This window comes from Bidens hawaiensis, unplaced genomic scaffold (genome assembly GCF_021521415.1).
Source record: "Bidens hawaiensis isolate Kalapana, Puna unplaced genomic scaffold, B.hawaiensis_p1.1 tig00015851_1, whole genome shotgun sequence".
Classification (NCBI taxonomy): Eukaryota; Viridiplantae; Streptophyta; class Magnoliopsida; order Asterales; family Asteraceae; genus Bidens; species Bidens hawaiensis.
The window spans coordinates 333309-354408 of record NW_027492415.1 but is presented as its reverse complement, the minus strand read 5'-3'; the positions used below and the strand labels follow the sequence as shown (position 1 = coordinate 354408).

The 21100-nt window shown below is 32.0% G+C and overlaps 1 pseudogene; it reads right to left on the bottom strand.

Annotated features, from left to right (window-relative positions):
* Positions 1-887: 887 nt before the first annotated feature.
* LOC143549839 (uric acid degradation bifunctional protein TTL-like) lies at positions 888-5490 on the bottom strand (annotated as a pseudogene).
* Positions 5491-21100: the final 15610 nt, after the last annotated feature.

Genomic DNA, 21100 nt, shown 5'->3' with positions numbered 1-21100 from the left:
GGTAATGATTCCATTGTTCATTCCATTCATTCTCCCATTCCATTCCCTCTTCATTCCATTACCTCCAACCAAACATTCCCAACTCTCGTTTAAAGCCCGAACAAGTTTATTTAATTAGTAAACAAACTATATACACACACACACACACACTAGTAGGTGTGCACTCGCGTTGCAGCGGGGGACACAATGAGAATGCGTTCGGTATGAAGTCGTTTTGCGCAGGGGGTGATAAGTCGGTGAATAAGGTGCTTTATTTATTTGGAAAGTTAACTTTTTTTTATTGGAACGACTAACTAAGTAACACCGGGTACTCCGTACGCGGCCCCCATTGGCTAAGGTAGCCCGAGCCGGCCACGAGTCCAGACGGACGGAGCCCCTTGCGGTCCACCTATTGAGGGATTCCCCGGATAAAACCCGACCCCCATGCTCGCCAAACGGCACGACAACGAGGAGCTGGTAAAACCGGGTGAGTCATGACTCGATGATAGTGAGGTTTGAACCCCCTATCTCTCACTTAGTAAAGTGAGTGCTCTACTATTGAGCCACATCCAATTTATATTTGAAAAGTTAACTATTAATTGCATCATAATATTAACATTAAAAAATGCCATTAATATTATATTTCATATACTAATGATGCTATTTAAATATATAAAACATAACTGAAACTATAAGATAGAAAGGACCAAACCGAATCCAAGCCCGAACCATCGAAACTTTTTTTTTCTTCGTTCGTTTGGGTTCGGTCTAGATTTGAGCCAATAAGTACCAATAAATGGGTTGCAACATTTTAATGTGTCACATACATTGCAGAACTTGGTAACATAAAAGACTAACAGAAACATGGGTTAGACTTTTATCATGACTTTTTGATATGTATGACATAACTAACTGCTGCCTCTATAGGTAGAGAATGAAAAAGGTGAAGACAACAAAGGAACAAGAAAATGTTCCAATTTTTTGGGAATTTTTTAACCTCAAACACAATCACGACAAACGGGAAGAAACCGTTTGGGTTGTATTTTCCAGTATTGAAACTTATTCGTTACACATCAGGGCTCAAATTATTGACCATTTTCATCAGTTGACTGCTTCTTCCATCTTTATCTGTAACTGATGAACCTTGTGTAATCCTGTAATCCACTTGTCTTTATCCGAGTCACCAAACACCGACCTGGCTTCTTGTTGCACATTTCTTAACATGACTTTAATTCCACCAGCAGGACATCCGTGGGCTACATCTAGTATATGGGTTGTGATTGGTGGGCGAGACCATGTAGTCATCGGAGATGCTTTTGTGTCAGAAGATATTAATGGAGCGGTTATATGCCCTTCTAAAACGTTCACCCAACCTTCTACATTAAAAAGATCAATATTAGTGTAAAAGGTAAACAATTTTTTATAATGTACCGGCTAACAATGTAAGGGCTTTTTGAATCTTTATACTAATTTTTATTTAAGACTAAAAAGAAATAACATCAATTTTTAAAGTAAAAATGTAAAATAAGTAAATAACCTTCTCCTTTAGTGACATCACTTGCAAAAGGGGCTGAGAAGCAGAAATTTGTATGCTTGAGAAAAGCTTTTGAAGACGTAACTCGGTTATTTTCATTTGCTCTTGAGTCGCATTCTCAAACTAAAAAATATGCCTGTTTGCAAATCGTCTATACAAAAATAGCATAACATACTAACATCAGTCAGTAGGTAGCATAACTTAAATAGAAAATAAGCGTATATTCATATGTGACTGTAACATCTCGTTTTCTAGTTTCGGTTAATAAAATGAGAATTTATTATGAGTCTGGCTAGTGTTGGGTTAAATGGATGTGGGTATGGACTTGGGTTATGAAGGAAAGAGGAAAGGACCATGGGCTTAAGCCCATGATCCATAATTATATAAACCATTAATCACCCATTTAATTCATTTTACACATATTCCATACACCACCAAAACACACACTTAAGCTCTCTCTCTCTCTCTAAGTCTCTCTCTAGCCGAAACATAGAAGAAGAACCGATCCCGACCCAAGGTAATGATAGTATAATGTTGTTTGAGCTTAACCCGTTAGATATGGTCACGAAACGACGAGCCGACACTGTTAAACCGTTTAAGTCACGAGATCCGGGTGGAATCGGGCATAAACCAAACCTAAGAAGAGCTTAGAGGTCACCCTAGCTCAGATCTTGATCGAACGGGGCGAAAAACGGTTAAAAACGAGTCAAAACTCGTTTTTCCGGCGAAACCGCGTTTTTCCGGCGACGACGCCGGAAAGGCGGCGGGTACGAGGTAGGTTACGTTAGAGAATGTTTCTGACATTCTCTGACCTAACCCTAATTCGTTAGCTGAGGTCTAACGAACTAGCTTTGATTGAACTGATTTTTGAAGGAAAGACTGACAAACTAGCCCCAGTTCGTTAAGTCCAATTCGTATGATGACCAGTTCGTTATAAGGTCTAATTCGTTATGAGGACTGGTTCGTTATAAGGGTTCAATTCGCTAAGAAGTTCAATTCGTTAAAAAGACCAAACGTATAAAGTTCAATTCGTTATAAGGACCAATTCGCTATGAAGGCCAATTCGTTATGAAGTAACGAATTAGCTAATTCGTTATGGAAGACAGAAGTAACGAATGAACCCCAATTCGTTAAGGAGCATAATAACGAACTAGACTTTGAAAGAATTACTGAATGGTCCTTGGACTTAGAAAAAAATGAGTTAATTACAAAGAAGCCCTTGAACTTTTAAGTTAGCAAATTAATTATGATTCAAAATTCTAATGGAAATTCGACCCCAGCCAGGGGCTCTGCCCCTTGGACCCTGCTAGGGGTTGCCGCCCCTAGAACCTCGCTGCCAGGGGCGCTGCCCCCGGATCCCCGTTCGTTGAGGGTTATAATTAAACTAGAAACGCGATATGGGTAGTGATAGTTAATTGATAAGTGTAATTGTTATACAGTTAGTCGTGCACAGCTAAGGAAAGGAATAACAATTAACGGTGAACGTAACCGAGTTCAGGTGAGTTTCTAGCCCCATTCCTTTTTATGTTTTCGGGGCTGTGTGCATACTCTATGTGATAGTTAATACACTTATCTTAAGTGGTAAGTGTATGCTTGGAATGATTTATGTATGATGATTGCCTGACGGTGCGTGAACGATATTCGGATATTACATGTACCGTCAGGAGGTAGTTAAAGATATGATTGATATATGATGTATGAATGATATATGTAAGTAATGTATGTATTATTGATAGCACGTGAACGATCTTCAGATTTTTCATGTACTGTCAAGGGATGATTTAAGGATATGGTTGACATATATATGATGTATAAGTGATGTATGAATGTACGAAAGTTATAATTATGAATGTATAGAAATTTATGGAAGGCATAGTTAGAAAAGCGAACCGACCCTAATAATGTCGGCGAATGTAGGGAACCGACCCTGATATGTCGGCGAATATAGGGAACCGACCCTGATAATGTCGGTGAATGTAGGGGACCGACCCGATAATGTCGGCGAATGTAGGGAACCGACCCTAATAATGTCGGCAAATGTAGGGAACCGACCCTAATAATATCGGCGAAGGTTATAGGGCGAAATGCTCTTTAAACGTATGTGTATGAATGAAAGTATGCATGTAAGTATGAATGACAGAATGAAAGTATGTGTGTATGTAAGTATGTAAGTAAATACGGAGGTGTGTAACTTCGGGTGCATATGTAAGTATGTGAATGTATCGTATCTCGTCTGGTAAACTAGAACTCACTCAATGTAGCTGACTTTTAGTATGCACGCAGGTTAACAGATTGGGGCAGCTGGTTTGAGCAGGACACATGGCAAGATTGAAGAGGCTGGCATTTTAAGATTTGTCATGATGTTTGATACTATGTTTTAAGTATGTTTTAAAAAGACAAGTTATGAATATTTGTAATGAATGGTTGACTTTTATATTATTCCACGAAAGTTTTAATTAACTCTGATATTTAAAACTGTGTTTATGAGTAAATCCAACGTTTAAAGTGAGGCACCGGTAACGGGGTCTTACAGTGACAGATTACCTTTAACTCAGATAATTATATTTCAGGAGTGCTCCTTCCAGATGCAAACATAATAAGAATATTGTTCGAGATTAGATGACTAAAATGCCTCTTGGTATAGAGTCCACCCGGCAGGTAAACCTGGTTTTGAATAATCATATTAGAAAATAGATAATATAAACACGTGATAACTGATTTTTATAATTTATATTAATTTATTTGTTTGTATTAAAAATTTTCGGATGTTAAAAGACTCGGCCAGTTTACGCGTTAAGGCGGTTAACTAAAAAAACAGAAGCACTAAAAAGTTCCAATATTCAGTTAATTAATAAATGTTTGAATATAAATTGGTATATATGTGCTGCTAAAACCAAAAAAACATATAAATGAATAGATAATATTTTGTCACTCAATACAAAAAGGGTAAAGCTAAAGACAAATTATATAGAACCATAATAGTGACACCATACACATACACAGTGCCTGCCTGCATAATAATAATAATAATAATAATAATAATAATAATAATAATAATAATAATAATAATAATAATCAGTTATTGGAGAGATTATATGGTCCAAACCTCCTATGGCTGTAACTACGTTCACAAAAATGTTACAATAAATTGCAAACCTTAAATGGATTTTCATTTAGAATATTTCCACAAAAGAACATGAATATTTACCACTAACTCCTTGTATGGCGTCACTCGCTACTTGCTAAGCTGCAACTTCATAGACATGTCTGTAGTTGATGATTGTCCAAAGAGTCTGTAGTTGTTGATTGTCCAAAGAATCCGTATGTAAGAGGGGTGATTGGGTCATTAAAATTAAATTCGTGAAATCCAAAAATTAATGAGTCCATTTCTATTAATACCTTATGAATTCAATTAAGATAGTAGGTCTAATCCCTCAATATTAAAATAAGTCAAAATCTAATTAACTACCTAGTTACAACTTAAAGAAACAAAATTAAATAGATTTATGTGAGTTGTGAACCCGACCCATTTACTTACTGGAGGCGCGCCCTAACCACCAGACCATGTAATGTGTATTGGGTTGAACAAAAAATGTCTTGCTATCTCAAACGGGTCGGAACCAATCCGAATTGTAAAGCAAATGAACCATTTAGGTAGCTAAAACAGGAACCGAGAACCAACCGGTTAGGTAGTTAAAACAAAAACGAACCTTTTATGTCTTGGTGAGTTTGGGTCCGAAGGGTCTGGACTCTGGAGTGTCGGTGCTTAAAGGTTCCGAGCCAGGACCGTTTCTAAACTTGGCCATTGAAAAAGTGGAAATGTAAATGTACCGGGCATGACAAATTAAAAAAGAGCCAAAGCATTCTATTTAGAAGTTATCCATAAAGATGAGGTAATACTTAAATCTTACCCTAATAATAACGATAATAATTAACAGACATACTGCACGGTCATTTAGATCAACTTCTTGCAACATCTCAGATACAAATATTTGAAATCTTCCTCATCGACTCCATTATTGACATGCGAGAAAAGAAAAATGTTAATAAAGATATTAATTAGGCCTATAAGGCTGTATAAATTTTGTTGTTTACAAAATATGCTTGAAGCTAACCTATAATTACAAAATATTAATATTTGATACGATGGTTGCATTTTACCTAGCTAGAGTTACAAAAGACTAATATTTGTTATCCTGGCTACATTTTACCAAAAAATATGCAGCTTGCATTGTATAATCACTTACGTATCTTAATAGTCATTTCCAAATTTGTACCAAAAAGAGTCTTTACTGCATAGGTGCTTCTGCATTTCATAACACGAAGTTAAATGTTTGGCTTTTTCCCAACAAGGTCCAGAATCTATGAAAAATTTAAGTAGTTATTAATAAATAGGATCTTTGATTAACATAGGTGTGTACAAATTGGTGTGTGTTATAAATATATATTATTATGGTTATCAATACCTAATATAGATTAGACTTTTTCTTTAAGTTATCTTTTCCTATATATACATATTATTGTATCTTACTGTAATACACACCTAATTAATTAAATCTACATCTTCCTCCATACATCTCTCTTCCACATGTTTGGCTATTATGCTTATTTTACAACACGTTATCAGCACGAGTCTCACAAGAACACTAATCCCCTCATATCACACAAAACCCAACCACCACTTTCAATGCTCAAGTTAGGGTAATCTCCGAATCAGGTCAGCAAATTGAATCTTTGATTTCATTATGAACATGACTATTGAGTTTTAATATATTGGGGTGGGTTGATTTGTGCGACTGAAACAACTAGGTTATCGGAAAATTCTATTTTGATTTTGTCAAACCTTTTCTGTTTAGCAGACAACTTAATTTGAGGCACTTATGGGGTTAGCTCATAATTACTTTTTCTTAATTTATCACAACATGATCGTCCAGAAATTTTTATTTATTTATTTATTTTCTTTGAGTTCATGTGAATAATTTCTTTCATGAACAGTCGTTTATTTTATTATTTTATTGATCACTTTTCATTTCTCGTATAAGTTATCAAATATCAATCTTTACATACTATTAAAGCAATATAATTTGTATACATGTCATTCAACTAGCCTCTCCACATCAATTATCCACATGTTATTCAACTAGCTTCTCCACATCAATGCCACATCATTGCCAAGTCATCAAACATTTTTTTAATAAATCAAAAATTAGTTGCGTGGACTATGATTCGAACCTGGGCTTTGGACGAGATGAAAGTCTTAATACATAGCACACAAACCATCCAACCAAGCTATCTTGATGTCTTTAAAAATGAAAAATATATCCTATATAACGGAAATTAACTCAACAATGGAAATAAATCCTATTTATATTAGTGCATGTCCAACAGAATCTTCACAAAATATTAAACAATGAAAATTAACTAAAAAAGAATATATATATATATATATATATATATATATATATATATATATATATATATATATATATATAGGATGGTTCAAGAGAGAAGTGAAATTATAGCGAGAAGTGTGAGAAATCGATCTGGACCACTGATTGTTTGTAATCAATGGTGTAAAATAGAAATGACAATTTTGTAATTACTTAAGCATTGTTATAACATCTTTATAAATAAAAAAGGGTAATTTTGTCAACTGTGAGCATGCTTAATTTATTGCATTTTCCATTTAAAAGGAAGTTATCTCGATCTCTCACCTGTCAATTATAATTTTCCCCATTTCAAGTGTTTGTTTATTTATTTATTGTTATTTAAGAATCTTGATTTTATATTTAGACAAGAATACCATTTTATTTACTCCTACATATTACTTTATTATTTTGTTAATAAATAAAAAATCTACTTTAGGGCTAACTTTGTTTTAACGTATACATCGTGAAATACATATTTTGTGAATGATCCTACACTTAAATACATTGCCTAAACTACAACAGTTACCCATTCATTATAGGCATATTTTATATTCATATATAAAACTTAATCAGTGTGTACACTAAATAAAACCTTTTAGTGTGGGTTAAAAACAACTGAGATCTTATTTTGTGTAGGACACATAATAGTGGTGTAGGTTAATTTGTTTATGTGTTGTGTATAAAACTTATGAGTTGTGTATGATATAATTTGTGTATTGTGTATGGTATAATATGTTTATTATCTTGTGTATGTTATGCATGGTGTAGGAAACACATTATGTGTATGGTACGTTTATGTTGTGTAGGGAATTTAATTATTGTGTATGAATGTAGATGATATATATGTAATTTGTGTAGGATTTCATGTTAGTATCTTTTAACTACAAATAAAGATGATGATATGAAACAATTATTATTGTGTAGGTTGTTTCGGATTAAGCGCGTTTATGTTATCTTTTATTAATTGAAATGTGATTTTTTTGTATGTTTAGGTATTATCTTGTGTGTAAGTGTGTATTCACATTCGAGTCACTTCATGCGTAGATTGTTTTTTTTGTTGAACATAGATGAATGCTTTTATATTGGTTGTTTATATTATTTGTGAGTATTATTATAATTTCTACGGATTAATGAATATGTAAATTGAGTGTGATATAGTTTGTAGTGTTATAAATCAGTGAAATTGTGTGACCTCATATATAGTTTAAGTTGTTAAATTATATATTTGTGTTTGAGGTTAATAATGAAAAGGATAAATTTTAATGTATTATGAATCTATGATATTATGTGGAATGTATGATATTGATCTTCATCATCGTTTATAAATACAAATATAAAAAAATCATACTTATCTGATAAGTCTAATCCTAATAATGTTAACGAAAACCTTTCAAATTTAATAATTAAAATTGGAATAAACTTTCCATATTAAAAATTTATGGGATTTTATCAACCTATCCCTCCATTTAAATAAAAAGAAAAAAAGAATAGGATATTATGTGGAATGTATGATATTGATCTTCATCATCGTTTATAAATACAAATATAAAAAAATCATACTTATCTGATAAGTCTAATCCTAATAATGTTAACGAAAACCTTTCAAATTTAATAATTAAAATTGGAATAAACTTTCCATATTAAAAATTTATGGGATTTTATCAACCTATCCCTCCATTTAAATAAAAAGAAAAAAAGAATAGGAAATGTCTTATTGGCTGGATCCACTTCTCTCATTTCTTGTAATAAATCGATTTCTCTCATGAACTTAAACACACACACACACACACACACACATATATATTATATTTATATATTTAAATTATATATTATGTCATCCGGGTCAAACACCGGTCCGCCCTCTCGGGTCGGTCCGACCTTTGACCCGGCAAGGCTTCCAGGTCGACGTTGGGGCCGGGTCTGAAAACATTGCCTATTATTGCCAAATCATCTCACACGCTATATTTAAACCTTAAGATTTTCTACCTTAATCATTTTAATCTCTCTCTCTCTCTCTCTGCTTACTAACTCCACCATCCACCATCTTTTATATTCCGGTAATGTAGATCGGGATTAATCATTTTCTGGTAAGGTTATATACTATACTCTAATGGTCAACAATGCTATATGATTTTCCGGCAAGGTTATATCTTTTTCCGGTAAGGTTTTCCGATATGGTTTTATATTGATTTTAATTATTATATGTTGTAATAATCTCTTAGCATATCAAAATCCAAGATTGAATTAATATTTTTGAAGTTATTACGGATTTCTGGTAAGGTTGTCCGGTAAAGTTTCCAGTAAGATTTTTGTTTTCCGTTTTTGTTTGTATTTATATTAATTATTATATGATTTTCTTATAATATCTTTAGGTTATATATCAAAATCGAAGATACAATGGAGATTATCCCTATTTCGTTTTTCCGGTAACGCGATTCAAATATTCTGGTTATCAATTAGAACATCAATTTTACATTTGTTTACATAATTCAAATCTTCCATAACTGATAATCTTTTTATTATTTGATATTAATATTAATATTAATATTTAATTTTCTCATTTAAGGTTATGTTCCCAACTTGATATAGCTAATTTGGTGGATTGAAGATTTGTTGATAAAATATCTTATTTTTTGTTTAATATTGATGTATATTTTTGTTATTATTCATGTATTTATTTATTTTTCGAAATTCATGTAATTTATTTGATTTTTATATAATCAACCATATATTGTCGTTGGTCAAAGTCCATTTAATATATTTTAATCAGAACCGATGTATTAAAGAAAAAGTTATTTGTATCTTATATTTATCTATTTGTTTATGATAATCTCTATAATTTATAATAATTATTATAAGTTTATTAATTTTGTTATTATTAATTTATTATATTTTCTAATTAGTTGTTACATCTTATTTTGACAGAAATAATAACATTTACACCTTACTATTTTTATATTTCAATATCTTTGACTTAAATATTATTCTGTTATTATATTGTAAGATACATTATATTTTCTATATATAACCAATTACGTTATATGTGGAAAACCCAATAAATAAGTTATAAAGTTTTCATGATTTTAATTACAAGATTTGCAATATAATAATCTATTACATATTAGCATTTACATTATATTTTCTATATGCAATGTATTTCCATGATTTTCACTTGTTTTCACATTTCCATGATTTTGATTATTGGTCAAATTCTATTTAAAAATTTCTTTACAAGTTACTTGTATTAAGTGAAGTTCTTTTGGTGATTCACAATTTTATATTATCTATATATTATTTCTGATTAATATTAACAAGCGACGATCTGCGACGGGAAGACGGGAGAGTGTTGAGATGGAAACAAACTGTATTCAGTGGCTGTTTCCCTCTCAAACCCTCCCTTCCTAGAGCTGCTTTAGAACGAAGAGGCCCTCGGCTATGTGTCTTCCAAATGTATTTTATTCATATAATCGTTTATTAAATATTAGTTTTTATTTGGTAAATTTTTGGGTATGGTAATCATTATTAAATTAAAAATATAATAACCAACATTTAAGTTCACGTAAATCATTGCAAATTAATTACTTTTAATTCAATTTATGACAGTTGATTGTTGTTTTAAATATATTTAAGGTAATTAATTAATTTACAATTTGATTTCCATTTACTTAATTGTAGAAGTCAAATTAAATTACTTAACTTTAGAAGTCAAATTATTAACGCTTTCCAAAAGACCCGAGTAATTATGGAAGTCAAATTAAATTATTTAAACTCAAATTTATTTTAATTACACTAATAATATTGTTACAAAGATTTATGTATTTTAAGAATGATTTCAAATATTGTGATAACTAACTATCGTTTGACCAATATGATATAACTATAATTAATGATATTATATTTTGCCAACTTCAAAACAAGTTATACTTTTTATATATCTAAATCGTTTTGAATATATGTTTTTGAAATATATGTTGACAACTAATTAATTTATTAGTTATGATGTCTTTGACCATAACACTTTCTTTGTTTTACAAATAAAATTATTTGATAAATATATATGATCCATGTGATAGCTAAAAATTAATCAAATAGAAAATAGTTTAATACTAAGTTTATAACCAATAATGTCTATATAAACGTAGGAATGAATGAATGTATACTAATTACGTTGTTCTGTTAGATAAATTTATAAATGTTACTTTTATGTTTACTTGCATATTATATATGTAGATTATGAAATATGACAAGGTTTTGTTGTCAAACTCATAGTATAGGTAAATATGTATGTTTATTTAAACTTTTGCAATTGTTTATAACATATGAATTCATTTTGTTTATAACATATTAATTGTATTAGAGTTGTACTTTTAATTTCAAATGATGCAGTTATCATTTAATTAATATTCGAATAATTTTTAATTACGCATAAATATCAAGATTAATGTATACAATTAAAAAAATATAATGAAATTGATTTTAATAAAGTAATGCTGTTAACAATTACTTTATGTTTTTTTCTTCCTATATATTTTTATTAATATTTTTCAATATGTTACTTTTATTTAATAGCAATATTTGTCATTTGTAGTATGTCTGGATTGCTAAATGGCAATGTCATTTGTAGTATGTTGGTTTTATTTTTTAAAGTTTCTTATTAATATCTTATACCCTATTGTATTAAGATTTATAATTAGTTTATTACTTTTGTCAGTCGAAAAGTATCATCTTGCTCGAAACATATTTGTGTTGGTTGATTATGTTGTCTATATTTATATGATTTGTTGATATGTTTTTCCACCCGTGTGTAATACGGGCTATACCCTAGTTATTATAATAATTAATTCAATTTTATTCCTGGTAAATCAAAAAGTTGTTAGGCGTTTTCCATACGTGTTTTTAGATATTAATTTAGTATGTGTGTAAATCTACATATCTTAAAAAAAACGTGATCTCTGCTATTCTCGTAACACATATTTCACGTTTTTATTTATATGCATTTACAACTTAATTTGTTGTTTATTTATATAAAATTCTAGAATTAATATTAATATATCCTTCTATAAGTGATGAGACCAAAATACTAAGAAAATATTTTTTTATTGAAGAATAGTGTTTAGAAAGTAGACGTCGGCGAGATTTTATTCTTGTTGATAATTCGGTTTATTCTATGTTGATACGTTTATGATTTTAATAAATGGCTTTGCTTATTACTATGATTATTTGGTTTCTAAAATTCAATCATATATGATTAATATATAAGATTTTATCACCACGTTTATAATATTTATATTAGACTACAATTGGATTGACTATTACAATCGTTTTAAACTTTTATTGATATATATTTGTATTTAAATGTTTGGTTAACCAAATATACCTTCGCAAGTTTAATATACTTGACTTGCATGGTTAATAATTTAGTATCAAACCAATTGAAGTCAAGAAAATTATGGCTCCAAAGTTTCTTTAGATATAAAATTTAATAAATATACTAATATAGTAAAGGTGATACAATAGTTGGTTAGCGAGGTTAGATCTTGTATTGTATCATATATAAATGTTTACAATCATGAATGTGATATAGTTATTTTTGGAGCTTAACATGTTTGTTTCGCTATACACAATGCAACATAGTGAGGCAAATTGTAGATGTGTTTGTATGCATGTAATATAAGTTGTGTTATATATAACACCGTAGTATTTTTGTCATAACAAGTTACATTGTAGATTGACTTGATGATATAAATTTTTTCTAGATATTTTAGTCTCTTTATATGAATAGCGTTGAATAGATCAAGTAAATCAAAGTTATGATATATTATCTATCACTCTCATGAAAGTGTAAATGTGATTAAAAATGACACATGAAGTGTCATGCTCCCTAATCTCATTAGCGAAGGTTATAAATAGTAGCTTCGATATCATATGTGAATCAAACATTTAGTTAATTCTCCATCGATGTTATGAGAAGATTATTTTTGAGGAAAAGCTGGATAAGACAATTTGTTTGTCGTTCCTCAATAATGCTCCTGAAGTAGCAATACTATTAAAAGAGTATAACATGTTTGATGAGAGTGTGAAAGATTCAATGATTTTATATATGTACGTCCGAGAAAGTAATGGTAAGCTATGACATCTGTATGGTTATACTCCATTCCCTGAAGTGAATGTAATTATATAATGATCATGGACGTAACTGAGAACATCGTAATGACGATCATGTTAAGGATGAGATTGTCTATAAGAATTATAATGATGGTCATGCTAATAATGAGTTCAACCACGAGAACTTTAATTATATTCATGTTAATTTTGAGATCGACCACCATAAGTGGCAAAGAGATTGATCATATATGAGAACACAATCTGGAAATACAAAAGTGAAATCACTGATCGTTTGAAACAATAATACAATGTTCAATCATATTTACAATCTCGTACTAAAGAAGCATGATACATATACGATCATAAACCTGAAGTTTATGGATCATGAGTATCTTATGGCGTGACCACACCGAGTCAATGATGTGAAATTTATTGAGGAACCAAAAGATTCTTCATTATACATGTAATATTACTCTTAAGGGAAATCATTTATTTACCAATTGAGGAGGGTGTGAATCCCTCGATGTTATTGAATTGAGAAAAGGATATACATATCCTATCATGATACCATTTAGTGTTTTGAAAATCGATGCATCGTCTAAATGGTTATCAAGATCGCAACTTCATGTTTGCATGATCTATGGCTTAGCTAATAAGTTAGCAAGCATATTATTCCAGATTGGTATGTTATATTCGGTTTAATAATGAATTTGATTTCCAAGTTAATAATGATCATTGGAATAAGTGTTGAACTTCATAACAGAGTATGTTATTTAATAAATTCTTTTGTTAAAAACGCTTACTCAGCGTCTATAATTAGTTATAAAGGCAATTATCACAAGAACAAAGGTTCATGTTTGTATTTGAGTACATATGATTTTACATGTCTTTAAAACTAATTCACATCAAGCCAAGAAGTTATAATACTTCCTCCCCATTGTAATTGGTTTTGGTCAGTAACCATGTATTTCTCATATAATGTGTGTTATATTGAAGTTAATCCACCATAAGACACAAATATGAGGCCACAAAGGAAGTTGGGAATTTATGTCGATATCTAAGATTATATACTTAGAGCCGTTAATGTAATTTTTGTTTATAGCTCGTTAGTTTTCACTTCAGTGAATCAGCATTCCCAACATTAGGGGTATATAAAACAGTTGGAAAAAGAATTTAGTTGGAATGAATTATCATTGATCCTCATACTAGATTATATGAACTAAAAGTTCAAAGGATAATTCATGTATAAAGATTAGCGAATCAATTACCGGACGATTCACTGACCAAAAGAGAGTGTCTAGCTAAGACACCTATACAAACTGCTAATGCTCCAATTAATAAATGTCCCAGAAGGACAAACGCATATTAATAATAAGTATAATGCACGCGTGTGGCATGGTAGACCGGTCAGTTCTAAAGGTAAAATTTTCTCGAAAATTGGATCAAGTAATAAATATAGTCAAGTCGAGGTGTAGTAAAGGTCTCTTGAAAGACATTAGACATGATGTTTAGTGAAGAACCTCAGGTACCTGAAAATAAAGAGCTCTCAGTAAATTATATTTTATCATGTCTACAAGATATATGGAATCGAAATAAAGTCGACGCCTTAACAATTATAGCGCTGAAAATGATGAGGATCAAGATTTAAGATCTGCCTATCAAACATAATTGGCCAAAGTGGAAAGACGCAAACAGGCAGAGTTGAATTCTCTAAATAACGGAAAGTTTGTTGTACTAGTAGTTCGTACAACTAAAGTTGTAAAACGTATTAAATACAAACGGGTATTTTATATAAGTTATGAAAATTCAATTAAGTGATATAAGGCAAAATTGGTGGCACAAGGATTTTGCAAAGACCCATGATTGATTATAAGGAGACGCATTCTCCAATGGTGGAATCATTGACGATACATAAATAGTCTGGTAATATAAAGAGAGAATTTATATGCATTTAATAAAATGTTATGATTCAATTGATATTGAAAGTTTACAAGAAAGTCTCTAAAGGATTTGAATTATCAAATCATGTAAAGTAAGTTCTCGAGAACACAATGGTTGTTGTGTATAGAGTTATATTTGAATATGTTACGATTATTGAATATGTTGAACATAAATGGAACTCCTGAAGAGTTTCTAAGATAGTTGAATACTTGAAAGGTTAATTGATACATCTTAATGATTGAATTCTTGTGCATCAATAAACATACACATAGAAGAGAATGTACATAATGAGTACAATATCTCAATAAACAAAGGAATTGTACAATAAGGATTTTTGATACAAAATGACGTTTTAATGAGCAAGTTTATGCAACAAAAATCCTAAAAAAGTGAATGTGTATGCATAATTTATTAATTTGAAAAGAAGTCCATGATGGATTGGTAAATGCATGGATTTATGATTATTACGTATAGACTAAACAATTTGAATTGAGGTTGGCACAAATCAAGAGATATTTTGATAAAGAGGGAGGTAAGTTGGATATAATTAGCCATACTTTTATCAAAATTTCACTCTTAAAAGGTCCATTATAATCATAGTTTACAATGATGCACATATCACCAAGAGAAACTTATGAGCTTTTAAAGAGAAAATTCTTTTTGAAAGACCTTGACAATGTGTAATTATTACTTGACTTATAGTTCGAGTATATGTGTAATTATATATTTATATGTTAATAAATCCATCAAAGATCTATGAAATGATGAGACATTTTACCATGGATAAATTTAATTCTTTTACCACGTTAAAGGATGTCACACAATGACTCTTTATCATTTCCTATCTAAATATGAAATATTATTGGTTCGAAAATACTATAATTAAATGCATATATGCATTATGTTGTACTATTAGCTATATATGATTATTATTTTCTTTATTTATGTTTATCGGCATGTGTCTTGCTAGGAGAAATCAGAATAGGTTAAAACATGTATTTCAGGTATGAACGATATGTGTTTATATTTTACTAACCCATCAAAACAAGTTTGGTTAGTCTTGTTGATGCAGAGAAACACAACAGGATCATAGTGTTTACCAGATGAAGCAATAGAAGTTTTCACGTGAAGATAATACAACATTATCCAACTTGAGGATTCAAATGTCTAGGGAAGAAGACGCAAATGATTGACTACAAAAGTTTTGAGTAACTTTCACAGAAGATCGATATTTACCATTTTAAATGATATATAAATCAAGGGGAGACAATACGCGCTGCACTCTTTTTCCCTTAGCTATGGTTTTGTCCCACTGGGTTTTCCTAGCAAGGTTTTTAATTAGGCAGCTTATCCAAGCGTAATGAGTTGATAACCAAGGGGAAGTGTTATAAATATATATTATTATGGTATCAAAACCTAATATAGATTAGGCTTTTTCTCCAAGTTATCTTTTCCTATATATAAATATAATTGTATTTTTTTGTAATACACACCAAATTAATGAAATCTCCATCTTCCTCCATACATCTTTCTTTAACATGTTTGGCTATTAGGTTTGTTTTACAACAGTGTGCCCCTTTTTGTTGGATTTATTATTGAATTTGGCGTTGCTGGAAGTCGAGTTGTGGGTTTTTATGTCTTCCAAATCCAAAACCAAAACCGAATCAAACCAAACCAAACCCAACCAAAATCACTGATATTTAAAAAAAATAGAAAATAAATAACCAGATGTAACAAATTTGGTGCGTTTTTCTCATTTCGATTGATTGGGTTTTGGTTCGATTAATTTGGTTTTATGCACACTCCGAAGTTGAGGTTATAATTAAGGCTGACATTCTTAAAAATTCAAAGGACTACTTGAATGCAACTTGAAGTACTTAAGAAAAACTAAAGTTTAGTACCTGAATTCACAATAAAAAAGAATTTAAAAAACTATTGTGAAATTCAATAGTGAAATAAGTTGTTTTTAAGTAATCCTCTATTTTTTATTATTGTTTTCAAGTAATCATCTTGCATAAAACATCTATGAAGAAGTCCTAATCGCAATACCGTTATCTGCCCGTGTTCTGCATCAATATAAAATTTTTGACTTTGGTCAATACGGTTTAATAATTTGTATCCAATATTAAAAATAATACATATCATAAGTTTAATAGCATTACCTGTAAATAGCAAGATATGGTAATCATTTGGTTTAATAATTCGTATGTAATTTGAAAACGTGTTAAGCGGTTAAATCATATAACCGAACAACCAGCCTTAAAAGATTACATATCCGAAATTCGAATATGCAATTCAAATTCGATTAATAACCGAACCGGAAACCGAGCTCACAATTCAAATCGATTTTTTGGTTATATATACAAATTGATTAACATATTTTGTTTGGTTTTCGGTTTTCTTTGGCCACCCGTAATTGTTTTTATGTGAAGTTAAATGAAATCAAAACACAAACAATTGCATACAAATGAAATTAAAACCATAACATATATATATCCTTATCATTATTCAAAATCAAGGAGTGTCACGAAACACTTAAAACTAAGGGCTTTTTATCCTTGTTCAAGTTCAAAGCATACACTAAATAATAAGTGAACTGGTTCATACGAAACACACACACTACACAAATAATAAGCGAAATAAACATTCTTTATACCTCTAGTGTCTTAGTCATTAGTAAGAAAGAGATCCACGCCTACTTTTGCAGCAACTAAACCAGATAGTGATGTTAAGTGGAAAATTTAACATTATGTTATGATGTTAACTTTAAGTAACTGATAGCTGCAAATGTTGGATTTATGGACTGGTTCGGGTCAAGTCAACGCGGGCCGACCCGGTAATGACCCGTGAGAGTTACACCGGGGATAAGTAACATCGAGCTCGCTTAATTAGTTAACCAGGCCAGACACAATTAAACAAGACTAAGTTGGTGGACAAGGCTATTAGTGCTAGTAATTGGGCTTAAGGCCCATTGGGTTTTGTTAATGACTAAACCTGATTGCTCCCTATAAATACATGACATATTATGAGATAATATCCATAAAAAAACACACAAGTCTCTTACCACACTAAACCCTAGCCGCCGCCTGAACCACCGCCGCCGCCGCCGGTCACCACCGCCGTCGCCGGTCACCACCGCCGCACCTTCGCCGCCATCGCTGCTGCTGTTGTCGGAACCTCCGCCGCCTGCCACCGCCGCCGGAATTTTGGTTCAATCACCATCGGTCTTGTGTTGTCACCTAGCATCGTTCTTTACTCCTCCGTGTCTCAAACGGTTATTCATAATCGAGGTACACTTAAAGACAGTCATTTACGTTTATGGTTGTTTGGTTGTTTAGATCTCGTACTCGTATTGATTGTAACCGGATCCTGCTTGGTTTCGTTATGGTGGTTACTCGTTTTGTTTTTCCGCTGCGTTTTGTTTACTTATTAATATGATTAATAACTTTGAAACAAATCTTAAAATCGGGTTTAAGCCGTTAAACCGTTCTTTGACCACCGTTGAAACCCAACAGTGGTATCAGAGCCGTGGTTACAACGTACGAGTCGATTCTAGTCTTTTTATCGGATCTACATCATAAACTTTAATTGGTTAAAGTTTTTGATCTAGATATTATTTGGGTAATCTTGATTAGGTCAAAGTTTTATTTATTTTATTTGACCAAAATATTACCCGGTCTTTTGTTATGAATATGTAAATCCGGCCGACCTTGGTGTGTTTGGATGTTTGAGCTTGATTTTTTTCCATATGGATGGTTCAAAGTTGTATTTATATTCGGTTATATTTTTATGGTTTTCTTTTGGTATGGATGGTTCAAAATTGTAATAGGAAAAATTGTTAGTATTTTATATTTTGTAATAAAGAAGACCCGAAGATAATCGAGGACAAGATCACGGGATCGTTGGTGTTAGTGGGAGTCTTGACAAGATGACAGGATGCACCAAGAGTCCATCCTTGTGGTTGTTTGTGTTGTGACCCCTTGACCCGATCGGCCTTGTTAATAGGCTCTAGCAAGACCGATCACCTCTATTGGCTATTTGGGATTTACATATTCTTATTTGCTATTGTGGTTGCTTGCTTGGCTATATAGGTTATAATATTATCAACCTAGTACCAAATAATTTTAAAATAAATATTTTAACCAATTATGTTTTTGCAAATTAAAGGCTATTTAATTTCAAAAGCTCATTAATTAATAGATTTTCTATTAACTTAAAATTGGTTAGTAATTTCGCGATAAACTTAGTTTTCATAGGTTATTTAAAACTAAGTGTCATGCGAGACGAAAGGGTTCATCTTGTTGTCCTGATATATACAATAAAATTTGACTTTTACTCTATTCGGTAATTCTAAAATTAATCCCAATTAGAAATCAACAGTCTGTGCCATCATACTATAAGTCACACTTGAAGCATACTGCGAAATTTCAAGTGTTTGGAGCTACATCACCGCTCTTGATTTCTAGCCTATCCCATCAAGGTGAAAGCGTTCGTTGACACATCCGACCCTTTCGCATGTGACTGTACTAGGACGACTATTACTTTACTCTTCTTTTACGTGCTACAGTTGTCTGAAGAAACTTAAAGTGGGTATAGATGAGGCTAAACGTATCTATTTAGACAATCGTTGTCTCAATATGCCTCATAACCGGGAGTTGTGCTCTATTCACAATGGGCAATCGTTGTCAGTCTGCCTAACCTTATTAATGTTGTGTGCTACAGCTGCCATTAATAATCGGAAGCCAGATTCTCAAGTTCCTATTTTATTAATGTTAATTGGGTCATTAATAATATGATTACACAATCGAAAATACTAATAAACTTTACTTTTGCTTTATTAATTAGATATCAACTAACAAAAACTCGTCCTACGCCCTTAAGTCTATCCTTAAGAAGGAAAAACTGAATGGCACCAACTTCATCGAATAACACCTCAACTTGAGACTTGTTCTCACCATGGAAAAGAGACTGTATGTTCTCGATGGACTTGTTCCAACCGAACCTGAAGACATTACAGTCGCTTCTCGAAAAGTTCTTGAGAAGCATAGGGATGACTCGTCTGAGTTCTTCAGCATTATGCTAGCCACCATGACATCCGAGCTTGCTAAATGTTTGGAAGACTTTGGTGCCTATGAGATGCTTGAGCAACTCAAGGGCATGTTTCAGAAACAAGCCCGTCAAGAACGTTTCGACACCATGAAACAACTCATTAGCTGCATGATGGAAGAGGGGTATTCTGTCAGTGCGCATGTCGATAAGATGAAAGGGCACATCGATCAACTCAAGAAAATTGATTATCTCCTGCCAGATGAGATGGCAGCGGACTTCATCTTGAACTCTCTCCCCAGCTCTTGCGACCAGTTCGTAATGAATTTCAACATGAATGCCTGGATGAAGACATTGCCGGAGCTTCACAGCATGCTCAAGATGGCTGAAAAGAACATTCCCTCTGTCACACCCCGACCAAAGGCGGCGGAACATGCTGGGGTGCAACCGATTGCCCAAATACACAAGACACTATTTAAAGTGACAATATTTAATCAACTAATTTTATTTCAAAAATCAATAAACAATACATTTCGTTCATATATGTGACATTCGTCAATTTCGGGTCTCGTTTTATATTCGTTTTGTAATCATTTTGTAACATGTCGATTTTTCGCGTTTTATTTAATAAATTATACATCGTAGTTTTGGTTAAGCTTGTAAACCCGAATCGACATTTTATCAAATTATTGATGTTATAACTCTAGCGTGTGTGGGGTTTGTCAAATACAATTATTTATAATTTATAAGCTCGGTTAAGTAAACGTTAGGGATTAAAGTGGATTTCTTTAAAGTTATACAAGTTTTAAATCAGTATAAACTAAATACCTAACTTGAGGGGCCAAAGTGTAACATTATAAACCACCTATATAACAAAAAACCCTAACCCTAATATATATTATACTACCAGCCACCCCATCTTCTTCCACTCTCCATCTCTGGCGCTGTTTTCCGGCAGGCCTCTATCTCCGGCGAGCCCTCCCTCCGGCCATTCCCCCTCTTCCCTTCTCATTCTCCGGTAACCTCACCTCCCCTCCCTCGGCTTTTCCGGCGACACCCTCACCCT